Genomic DNA, 12566 nt, shown 5'->3' on the forward strand with positions numbered 1-12566 from the left:
TGTAATTTTGACTGAAATAAAAACAACAGATATCTGCCAAAGTACTTGCATCTTAGGATGGAGTTTTCCCAGAATCAGATCCTAAGAAAATGATTGATTTATTTGGTTGCTGATCCCAAGAAACACTGGCTGGACAGTGGGAATTGAGATAGGGAAAGAAAGAAGATAATTAAGTGTGTTATCAAGCAAGTTACCATTGAGAGTAATTGAAACCTAATTAGAACTAGAGAATTCTGAGATCCAATGAAGAATATGGGATTCTGAAGTAATTAAAGTGCTTTTGTATTTACATACCAATTCCCAACAGTCGTAGGTGGTGGCTGCTCCCATGAAGGATTTCTTCCTCAGCACTTTTGACCTTTTGTGAGCATGGATCAAGTGATCGTTAGGGGTTCACATATGCTTTGTCCAAAGGCAAAGAGATACAGGTGCTGGCAGGTAGAAATCCAATTGTTTTGTGCTGAAATGGTAAGGATATGGCAGGGGAACCAGCAACATATCCCACACACTGGGGTAAAGACAGACCTACAGGAATGATAATAGCTCAATGAAAAGAATGGGGGGGTTGACCCTTTTTACAATCCCTCCTCCCCAAATAACTCATCATCTTTGACTTTCGTGATACCAGTTCTTCTTATCCTGCTTCCTCTTTGGCCACTAAGTTTTTGTACATTCAATAACTCTTCTTCTAGTCATCCTTTAAATATTTTTTTTCACTGCCGCGTCCCAAGTTCTCTTTTATTCTCATATTCTCATTTTATATATTACACTTAGAGAATATTATCAATTTCTATTGTTTCAGGAGTTATTCACTGTAGCAAGAGAATTATCACAACAAAAATCCTTTCTCCTGCAATCCAGACCCCTATGTCTAAAAGACCTACATTGAATTCTCACTTGAATATCTTATTGGCACCTCCAACTCAATTTTTCCAATATTAAAGTCATTACATTAAACCAAATATTCACCCTTTTATAGATTTATAATCCCACAGATATAAGGTTCTCAGATAAAATATAGAACAATCAGTTAAATTCGAATTTCAGAGAAACAATGAGTAATTTTGTATAAGTATGTCTTAAATAGTCCATGAGGCATCTTATATTAAAAAATTATTCACTGTTTTACTGAAATTCAAATTTAACTGGATATACTGTGATTTTTAAATAATCAGGCATTGCTACATTGATAACCCCTTTTTTGTTCCTATCTCTCCCTCCCTGGACATACCTGGTCAATCACCAAATACACTGCATTTACTTCCTAAATTATGCCCCAGTCTGCTCTGTATTTCTAAACAGCTTAGTTACCACCACCTTTGTTTTAACCATTCCAATATTTGCCTTGATTTCTTAGTCTTTTAATTGACGTTTCTTTCTCCTTTCTCTGCAGTGTTATCAAAATTAAATCAAATTTGATCATATCACTTTCTTGAATATCTTTTTATGATTTCTAATTATATCTAAATGCCAAGTAAAACTCCTACGTTTGGTTTATAAAGCACTTATGGTCTGTTCTCAGACTTCCTATCCAGTCCAATCTCATGTTAAACTCCCCCTCATAAGCTATGCTGCTACTAACACAATGGGCATCTTTTAATTTGCCAAGAAGGACACACACACTCTCCTGACCCCAAGACTTCACAAATGCAATGTCACTTTCTCAGAGAATCTATCTGTGGTTGATGACACTAGGTTAGGTTTTCTACTACAAATTTCTTAATTGTTTCTTTCATTTTCCATCTTTGCCTCATTTGTAATCACTGATACAATGTATTTATTCCCCTCTAGAGTTTGAAGTCCACAAGCACATGAACTATATGTAGTTTTTTTTCATTGATTGATTACTATATCTAAATAAATATATGAGGATGGATGAATGGATAAACATTATTATAGTGAATGCTGCCAATAAAGGCAAACTGCCCTTCCTAATTGGCATTTTTCTGTATCAAAATATCTCTTCCATTTTTTTCAGAGCCATGTTAGCAAGTTGGTCAGCAGACTTCCAGCAAACTCTATCTTTCTATCTACCCAAAAGACTGCTATATTGTTCAGAAGAAGAAGTACTAAAAATGTGAACAGCCTAATTTAGACTACCCTTAGTATAGTTAAAGAGGAAAAGTATTTTCAGATGAGGCAAAGGAGAAAATTCCTGTAGCATTAATCTGAATTTTAATAAAGATCCAGATATGAACTAGGAGTTAGAGTGGGGGATATAAAATAGAATATCATAACCTGATATGGGCAAGAGCATTTGGGGAACCAAAGTTGGGACTGAATAACGCAACAAGAGAGAGTTTAGGATTGTTTTTGTTTGTATTGATAACCACACACCACGACTCTGTTGGCATTTTACCATTTTTCTAAAGGTCAAGATAGAGAGGGAATACTAAAGCACCAAGACATTACAGGAAGGCACATTTTGGGCTTCCGACAGCACATACCTCCTTCCTATTTTTATAATTACTTTTAGCAAATTTTTTAGTTTGGAATTCTAATATCTTATTTTCATTTTGTTTTGTTACTTAATGTTGTTAAATTATATCTTAACTTTCCAAATAGACTCTAAATTCCTTTAAAACATTTTCTCCCATTCTTCAAGTTATAAAAATAATAGGAGATTCACAAGCCTGCTGAAATGTTTGTATTTAATTTAATAACTGAAGAGTGCTCAGTGCAAGACACAAAAATCAGTTATTTCAAACAGAAATAATTATTACCAGGTATCAGATACTTATAAAAATTAATGTCAGGTATTAGATACTTATAAAAGGATTGGAGGGGCCTCATGGGAATTAATACCAGGTATTAGATACTTAGAAAATTACCAGAAGATCCTCAGGGGCGACCACTGGACCACCGAGTTGAGGTGACACCACTTAGAAGGCGAGAGCTGGTGGTCAGGGGGGTGCTGTTGCTCCGTCTCTGTTGCCCCACAGCCTGGCTTTCATGCCCACCAAGCAGGAGAATGGATACTCACATGCAGAGCCCAGCTGCTTTCACCATATGTAAACACTCACAAATTATGATCTCACTGCTAACTTCAACAATGACAAAAGCTGCCTCTGACTTACTTTTGCCTTCAAATCTCACGTGAATGCACTTTCTTGATGCATCAGTTTTGGACAGTGAATCGTAACCGAATGGAATCTGAAAAACGCCGTTTTTAACTTTCCAACGTTTTGACTTGCAATAGAACAGAACTGAAATTGAGCAAGCCAGTTCACAACCCTCTCTCTCTTTCTGCACCCTTTCCTCCATATTGATCATGTTTTCTCATCCAACAGGTTTAGCTTCCTTGAAACAAATCAAGGTCAAGGGAATTAGAAGACAAGCCACAGATTGGGAGAAAATATTTTCAAAAGGCATATCTGATAAAGAACTGTTATCCAAAATGCACAAAGAACTCTTAAAACCAACAATAAAAAAATGAACAACTAGATTTAAAAATGAGCAAAAGATCTGATGAGACACCTCCCCAAAGACAATATGCAGATGTCAGATAAGCATATTAAGCATATAAAACTACATGTGCTCAAAATCATACATCATTAGGAAATTGCAAATTAAGACAAGTAAATATCACTACACACTGAAAAGAATGGCCAAAATCTGCAACACTGACAACACCAAATGCTGGCTAGGATGTAGAGCAACAGGAACTTTCATTCATTGCTAATGGTAATGCAAAATGGTACAGCCACTTTGGAAGACGGTTTGTGCTTCCTTACAAAACTAAATATACTCTTAACATGTGATTGCACTTCTTGGTGTACACCAAAAGGAGATGAAAACTTATGTCCACACAAAAACCTGCACACGAATTTTTATACCAGCTTTATTCATAATTGCCAAAATCTGGAAGCAATCAGGATGTCCTTCAGTAGGTGAATGGATAAATAAACTGTGATACGTGCAGACAATGGAATACTATTCAGCACTAAAAAGAAATGAGCTATCAAGCCATGAAAACAAATGGAGGAAACTTACAGGCACATTACTAAGTGAAAGAAGTCAATCTGAGAAGGCTACCTATTGTATGATTCCAACTATATGATCTGAAAAAGCAAAACTATGGAGACAATAAAAAGGTAAGTGCTTGCCAGGAGTGGGGCAGGGGGTGGGGGTGGGGCATGAATAGGGGGAACTGAATTTTTAGGGCAGTGCAAATACTCTATATGATATTATAATGGTGGATACATGTCATTATACTCTTGTCAAACCCATAGAACGTACAACACCAAGAGTGAACCCTAATGTAAACTATGGACTTTGAGTGATAGTGATGTGTCAATGTAGCTTCATCAAACTTAACAAATGTAACATTTTGGTAGGGGTTGTTGATAGTAGGGAAGGCTGTGGGTGGGTGGGGGCAAGAGATATATGGGAACTCTGTATTTCCACTCGATTTTACTCTGAACCTCAAATTGCTCTAAAAAATAAAGTCTATTAATTAAAAAATGGGGGGGGCAGTGAAAAGAACACTAAGCATGAGTCTGATGATTAAATAACTAGAGGGTTTATCTTCAGGACGGCAATTAAAGATGGTAGAATTCAATAAATTTTCATTGAATGTAATCATGTTGAACATGATTCTTTGTTGAACAAAGAAGACACAATCTACATCTAAACATAGGTTGGGAAGAGTATTAAAATGAAACATCATCTATCCTCTACTTTTGTTATGGACTTTATTGTTGGTCTATTCAAAATCATGCCAACACCCTCTTATCTTATCTGAGTATCCATCTTACTATTGATTGCTTGGTCAAAATAATGGTTGTGAGTTTAGGAATCAACATCATTTTCTAGGATGTAACAATGAGTTAATATAATTACAGACAAATTATATCTCAATCTTTCTCTCTAGAAAATGTAATAATGCATAATTAAGTATAGATATGCCATTACGTTTTCTTTATTTGTATTGCAATCTTGATATTAACATGAAAGGTATATAATTGTATTGAAGAATTATAAAGAACAGCTTTGGTAAGATACAGTAATATTTGATTTTTTGGGGGCTGTGGTTTAGGTTTGATCTGTGCTGCTCATTTGCCTTGTTGAAATGAACAGGTTTTAAGTGGGAGTTTCTTTTCTTTGCATTTAAAGCAACTTGGTTATTGGAAAATATTCTGTTTATGTGAGCCAACCGACTTTGTTAAAAGCCAAAGAAAATTTACACATGGTTTGTATATGGATTTAAATGATTAAGGTAAAGAAAGAGTAAAAATAAAATTTTGCTATAGAGGAGTTAAATTACAACACTTACACATAGATTGAAGAGTCTGGTGCTCCCTCTAATCTGTTAATGTGATTCCCAATTCATGATCAATATGCTTGCTTGTATTTGACAATGTACTAACACAATATTGATATTATGTATAGATATCTGTATTGTTTTAAGGTCCAGTAGGAGACATTCACAGCAAGTATCATTTGTAATGAGTAATGTTAAAACAGCCTAAATCCTTCATTTGGGAGTAGCATCCATTTGAGATCAGATCTTGTACTGTATAAATGTTTGCTTCTATTTTGCTTTAATCTCAATGTTTCATTGTTATTTGAATTTAGCTGCACCAGATCAATTCCTTTTATCCTATTTGATCTAAGTGGAGAGCTACCTATTCATTCATAGACCTTAATTGAGAGTCTAGAAAGTATCTTTCAATATTTTCTTCCCTGCTTCCAACTCTATTTTCAGTGTATAGTTTCCTTGTTACAAAAATACATCAAGACTTGAAACAATAAAAGGGAATTGATAAAGCACCTAAATAAATCACAAAGTTGACATTTCTTCATTGATTTTAAGGATTGTCTTTTGCCATTGTTAGCTGTTGTAATGATGGACCATGTCACGGGTAGAAGATTAAACTACGAGTGGTTATTTTTCACCAAAAATTTGATGAGAAATTAGACAATCAAGATCTAGTAATTTTTTAAAAATAGTTCATCTGAATTTAGAGGAATCTCCAAATTGCCAGTGAGTATTAAGTAAGGGGGACTATAAGAATATATTTGAGAAAATACTAGAACTTTATGGTTCTGAGGGGTGTAAAATGCTGCTCTGGAATTTTCAACAAGAGAGGCATCGTTCAAGAGGTGAATTTATAGCTATAAATAAAGTAGTCTTTCCCATAAGTTTTTCTTAACTCCTATGTGCACAGTGCCACCAGCAGGAAAGATATGAACTATCAAATAATAATGCATTTAAAATTCAAAGGGAAACCAGAGGCTTCAAATAACCTTGGAGAGTATTATAAGAATCATTCTCCTCTGTGGCATGTCTTTGAGCCATTCTAATCTTGACTCCTAACATTCACAAGAGTTTAAATAATTTTATTCTGCTTTTTCTCTAATCTGGAACAACAATTCTTCAACTGTGTATTCTATGGTAATATTCAAATGTTTTCAACATGACTCATAGTAAGACTTTCTTTTTTTTATTGTGACCCAGAACATATATATATGCACCTATATACAGATGGAAATAAAATTCCAGAAAACAATATTTAAGCTTACTACATGCAATATAATTTTATATTTCATTTTTCTATTCTATTCTATTTCATATTTCTCTGCTTTCCCATGGAATAATCTCCATCGCTACTCCATTCTCACATAGTAAGTTCTATGAAGGCCTTGTTTACCTACAAATGTACCCATATAAATATCTGGGCCTCAGTCAGCGCCAAGTCCACACTTAATTAAAATGCATTGAATAAATGCATGAACCTTCCCAGCTTCTCAAGATGAGTACCAAAATTCTGCCCATAAAAATCATTTCTTTGAATTTTGAAGTACTTTGAGAAAATAACTTAAAATCTTAAGAAATGTGTGATAAAAGTAAAGATGTGGGCATTTGTAAGCAAGGCTCTTTGGGAATGGAACTCAGTGGAGGACTAGAAAGAGAAGTGGCACAAGAAGTCAAAAACTCTGAAAGACGTATGACGTACTAACAAATAATACACTTACCAGTCTGCTTTTTCCTTCTGCATGGTGGCTATCATTGTCTTTATGTTTGCTAAGAGGAAGACTTCTCCAGACAGTCAAGAATTATACCATGGAGGTAGCTTTGATGCTTCCAATGTCTGTTAACCTGAAAAGACATTGATAACAGTTCACAGAATATAACCATGAGGAAAATGGTTTTCCTATTTTAATTGACTCAAGTCTAGCCAAACATACCTGATTTATACTTATATTTTAGCTAAACCTTTTATGACCTTAACATTTTTAATAGTGTTTTTCATTCATAGATATTTAACACTAAACTCTTATTGTTGTGTGTGTGTATATATGTATACATATATGTGTGTGTACATATGTATGAATATAGATGGGTATATGTGTATTTCAACAAGAGAAGCATCATATATATATTTTAAAATGCCATATCTGTATATATATACATATATATGTATTTAATAATTTAATAGGTAAAAATACTTTTAAAAAAAAGTTGTATCAATAATTTTTTCCTTTCACACTAAATTACATTTTCTAACAAATTATAACATTTTAAAGTGCAATATAGTTCATGCAGGACATAAATACTGTGTATTAAATGTTAGACCTTTAAAAAGCTGTCCCAAGGGACTAGTTACAGATACTTACCACAAGGGGGCTCAGTAAGGGAGGGAAAGGAAGGAACCAGAGCATAATATTTTAAAAAGAAGAAATATGAAAATACCATTTCATAGTTTAAAGATCCTCTCCCTCTTTCTGCAAAATAAGAATTAAAAAGTGAAGGTTTCTGAGAGGAGCTGCTGAGAGCACGGCTTTATCATGCAGGCTACTTACACTACATTGCAGGGAAATTCAGTTGACATTACTTGGGTATTCAGAGGGGTAATTTGTAAAGCCAATGCAAAAGACGAGTAAACTCGTATATATACTTAAGATTTTATAGATTCAGGCACACTTTTATAAACTCAAATAAAGTTCAAGATCTTCCTGAAATGGAATGGGTATAATCAGTCTTCTTTAATTCCTCCTCCTCTTTTCTTTTTCTTCCTTGTCCTTTTCTTCTGATTCTTCCTCTTTTTGTTATTCTCCTCCTTCTCCTCCTCTCCTTCTCCTTCTCACCTCCTTTTTTTAATATAAAAATGATGTTTTTCATTGTATAATGTAAAGGTCAGACGCCCTGGAATCAGGCAGATTTCAGTTTGAATTTTCACTTTTTATGGAACTTTGGGCAAATTACTTAATGTTTATAAGCATGAGTTTCCTTATCTGTAAATTTCGGAAACACATCCTGGAGGATTGTGAGAGCTTCACATAATATTTGTAAAACGTCCACCACAGTAACTGGAAATATTAACTCTCAATAAATAGTAGATATTTGTATTATGGTTAGGAGAGTTTTAATGATTTTATGAATGTGAAATTGTGTAATCTAACATTTGTCATCCAAGTTTTCTTAATATTCAGAAGCACACTGTCCTTCACAGGTCTATTTGACTGATGTGTAACCCTGTAAACCTTTCAGTATAAGATTGAAAAATTACAGGTATATACTGCTGAAAGTTCAAGTATGGAGGAGCATCAGAGGACAGAATTCCTACACATTTGAAGATTTCAGAAATGAAATTTCTTGTTGGAAAGGAAGAAAAAATTAAGGAAGACTCAATTTATTTTACAAAATAAGGCACTAAGTACTGAATAAAAATCAAAATATATAGGACTGGGAAACATTCTGTAGGATACTATAATGGGGGATACATGATATTATGAATTAGTCAAAACCCAGAAAACTGTACAACACAAAGAGTGAAGCCTAATGTAAACCATAGACTTCAGTTAATAATGATAATAACTATTGATATTTGTTCATCCATGGTAACAAATGTAGCACACCAAAGCAAGATGTTGATAGCAGGGGAAACTGTGGGCAGGGATGAAGGACTCAGAGCATATGGGAGCTCGCTGAACTTTCTGCTCAATATTTCTATAAACCTAAAACTGCTCTAAAAAATAAACCCTATTAATTAATTTAAAAAATCATCAATACATATACCAGCTCACACAGAGACTGTCTAGTGCCTTTATTTGTTGAGGACAGGCATTTATTTCTTCATGCAGAGCATTAAGGTAAAATTCAGACTGTGAGATTTAAATTACAATTTTATTTATTTGTTATTTAACATCTATCCATGTCTTTCCACTTATGCTTGAATGAGAATTGAGAAAATTTAAGATTTTTTTGCAGACAGCCTAATGTTTAAATTATTACTTGTAATAAAATAGCAATTCTAGTATTGACCTATTTATTGGGCCCTGTCTCTGTTCCAGACACTATGATAAGTACTTTACAAGCATCATTTTCCTAATTTCTAAGGAAGAAATAATTATCAAGAAAGTCTTCTACTCTGAGTGATATTTATGTACTATTATAACTTAAAGAACTACGAAAACAGGATGCAATGAATTATTTTAACTTCATTTAATAACCAATCATTTAATAATAGTCATTTTGGGTTCTGTGTGTTAGTATGTGTTTACAGGGTAATGATTAGGATATAGCTGTACTAAATATCCATTCCATTAGACATATTCATAATATTCACTGATACATTTTATTATACACTGGTAAATCAGAGTTTCAACGCAAAAATTCACAAGAGACTACCAGTACTGTCATTATTTCTGAAATTAGAATAACATATATAGTGAAAAGTATTAAATATGTTTCTGTTTCATTTTAAATCTCTTTGTTATAGAGCATACTTATCTTATTATTGTAAGAATATTAAATTGCAAACACCAGGGGACTTGGTGAAACTATACCTTGGAATATCAGCCTAGAAAAAAATTCCATACTTGTTAAAAATTAGTAATATCTATGTGAAAAAATACTTTATTTGAAAGTACACAAATATGCCACTGTAAGTTTGGATCTTTAAAACATTCAAAAAAATCATAAAGTTATGTATGTCAAGAACAATCAATGACTTAATTCAAACCTATCATTGGAGATATAAAGAAAATGAGAACTAGACAAGTCAAGTGGTATTTCAAAGATTTACCTGGCCATAAATGGTCACTGTAACAAAATCAAGGAACAGAACAAGATAATTGGTTCTGATTAATAACAAACTAACAAAAGCAAAACAAACAAATCAAAAAAGCCTTCTCTATTATTTTTTCTTTTCTCAGACATCTTGTGACTCATCTTTCAAATTTCCATTTTAGGAGTGTAGTTACATCTCAAATAAATAATAGCATTGCAGTTGGTAGGTGCTAGATTCATAATAAATTGCTGCTGTGTATCCGTATTAAGCTCTGTTCTTTGGCATTCCATGATTATTCCGTTTCTGTACTCCACATCACTTTATAGGGTATTTAAAAAAATGTATCTATCAACTCAATTCTGTTTTTGGGCCCCATCCTCTGCTAATGCATCACTTGCGTGACCTACTGTGATCTTATATAACCTTATATCTTCAACTCAAATGTCTCAGTCAATTAGAAAATTGAAATACAGAACCTCACTTTATAAAGTAACAACTTGTCTAACAGAAGGAAACTACTGAATAGGCCAAAATAGTGATTTACCAAAACAAGTACTTTTTTAGTTAAAAGTTATTTGAGATCAAAAAGCTCAAATACCTTGAAATAGCTTATCAGAAACCTTGATAATATAAAGTATTGCTATTTTTGTTCAATAAGAATATTTGTAATTAATTTTCTCATCTTGAAAAGGTCAGTGTATTTTGTCCTCTTTAGTACTGGTAAAGCTGTATGGCTAAACTTAGCCCAAGGATTTACACAACACTGGTTCACCTATTTAATCATAACCAGAGCAGCTGGGGCAGAGGAAAAGGCTTGCCTGAGCATGCCTACTTACTGTCCAGTGGGGGAAATCAAGGGCCAGTCTGATCCTTTCTTAGAATCCATGAAACAAAGAGGGAGAGAGAGAAGAGAGAGACGCTATCAACTATGTTGTCTCCATTTCACACTGTTCAATACAGTTCTGTATTCCCCAATTCATGTGGCTTAGGGAATGTTCTTCTCTGCTCAATTCAGCAATCAGATAAATCACTCCTCTCCCCAAGGGAGGGAGCAAATGAGGGAATGAAAAACTGGGCATGAAGTGATAACTCCCAAAGTCTTCCTCCAGGGCCAGAAAGAGCCTATAATAGGCAAAGAATAGAGTCTCCTATCAAACATACTCCTAGTTTCATTTAATATATTTTCTGCAATAATTACAGTTATTTGCCAAATATCTGCAAAAAACAAGAAGTAAGTTTTAATTAAATTGTTCCAGTTAGGTGAAAAGGTTTCTGAATAGGAGCATTCCCTCATCTCTTACTTTTCTGATTCATCATTCTCAAGAATATCTTGCAGAAATAGATTAATGGAGAATAGTACGTTTGTCACAAATATGATTCTGTGGGTATTTTCTAAAAATGATTGACTTCTGATCAACTGACATCACATGGCAATCTTATTGGGCTGCTATTGGGTGCATCTCAAAACAGGGTCTACAAGATTTTTCACAATGCCTCTTTGTCTATAATCAACTAGTCACATCTTCACATGATTTTAAACCAAATAAGGTGGGCTTTTTAAGGAATCACAGAATTGGTCTAATTAGGTTTCCTGACATTTTCTGAAGTTTTGGAACCTGTGGCAGGTGAAATTGCTACTCCAATGGATTTCACAACTTTCAACAGAGCAAATTGGAAAAAAAATTCTGTAGACTAGGATAACAGAGGGTTATTAGTTAAAAATCAAACCAAAGAAGCAAACTAGAGTAAAAAAGCTGCATAAAATAGAACATTTTTTTATTTCAAAAATGTTTTAGAAATAGACACGATGCCAAGCAATAAAAGCAGAAATGGAAGTAACCTGAACAAATGAATAAGGCTTATCCTGATGATGTAAAGAAACTGTACTTTATGATTTCATTAGAAAATATCATGCAGGGAGTAAGGGGAGAGAAGAGAATTATGCTGGTAAATCTTTCTTCCAGGTTAATTAAATAGTGTATATGTTGCTGTTGTGTTTAGTTCCTTCTGGATTGAAAAGGTAAACATTGTCTATTTCTCTAATGTTCCAAGCAACCAAGACGCTGTACAAACAAGAAAATAACTGTTACATGTTAGATTATGAAACCTTTTCTCTATTCAAACTTATTTGAATTCACAGCTGTTTTAGAAGGAAACAGAACTACACCAAGAGATCAAGGTGTATATTTTCATATTTTTAAAAAGCTTAATATATTTCCAGTTCATAGATCCTATTTATTTGAGTTTCACTCCAATGATTATTTTCAATAGTGTTTACATACTCAATTTCCACTTTCCTCCTGTCTTTATGGTTAATTATAATGAATTTCAAATTTCAACTTCACCTAATTATTAAAAATTAAAATATACTGTGTATTCTAACATATGTGTATTTTTGAATTAAAAATGAATAAAACTTCTTTTAGTATTAGCACATATAACCAGCAAATAAAAATGTTCACGAATAACTTCAATTATAAGGAACTAAATTAAACTGTATTGTGTTCCCAAATAAATATTGTTTAAATTTCTAACAAGTAAAGCTATCTA

Source organism: Diceros bicornis, chromosome 39 (genome assembly GCF_020826845.1).
Source record: "Diceros bicornis minor isolate mBicDic1 chromosome 39, mDicBic1.mat.cur, whole genome shotgun sequence".
Taxonomy (NCBI): Eukaryota; Metazoa; Chordata; class Mammalia; order Perissodactyla; family Rhinocerotidae; genus Diceros; species Diceros bicornis.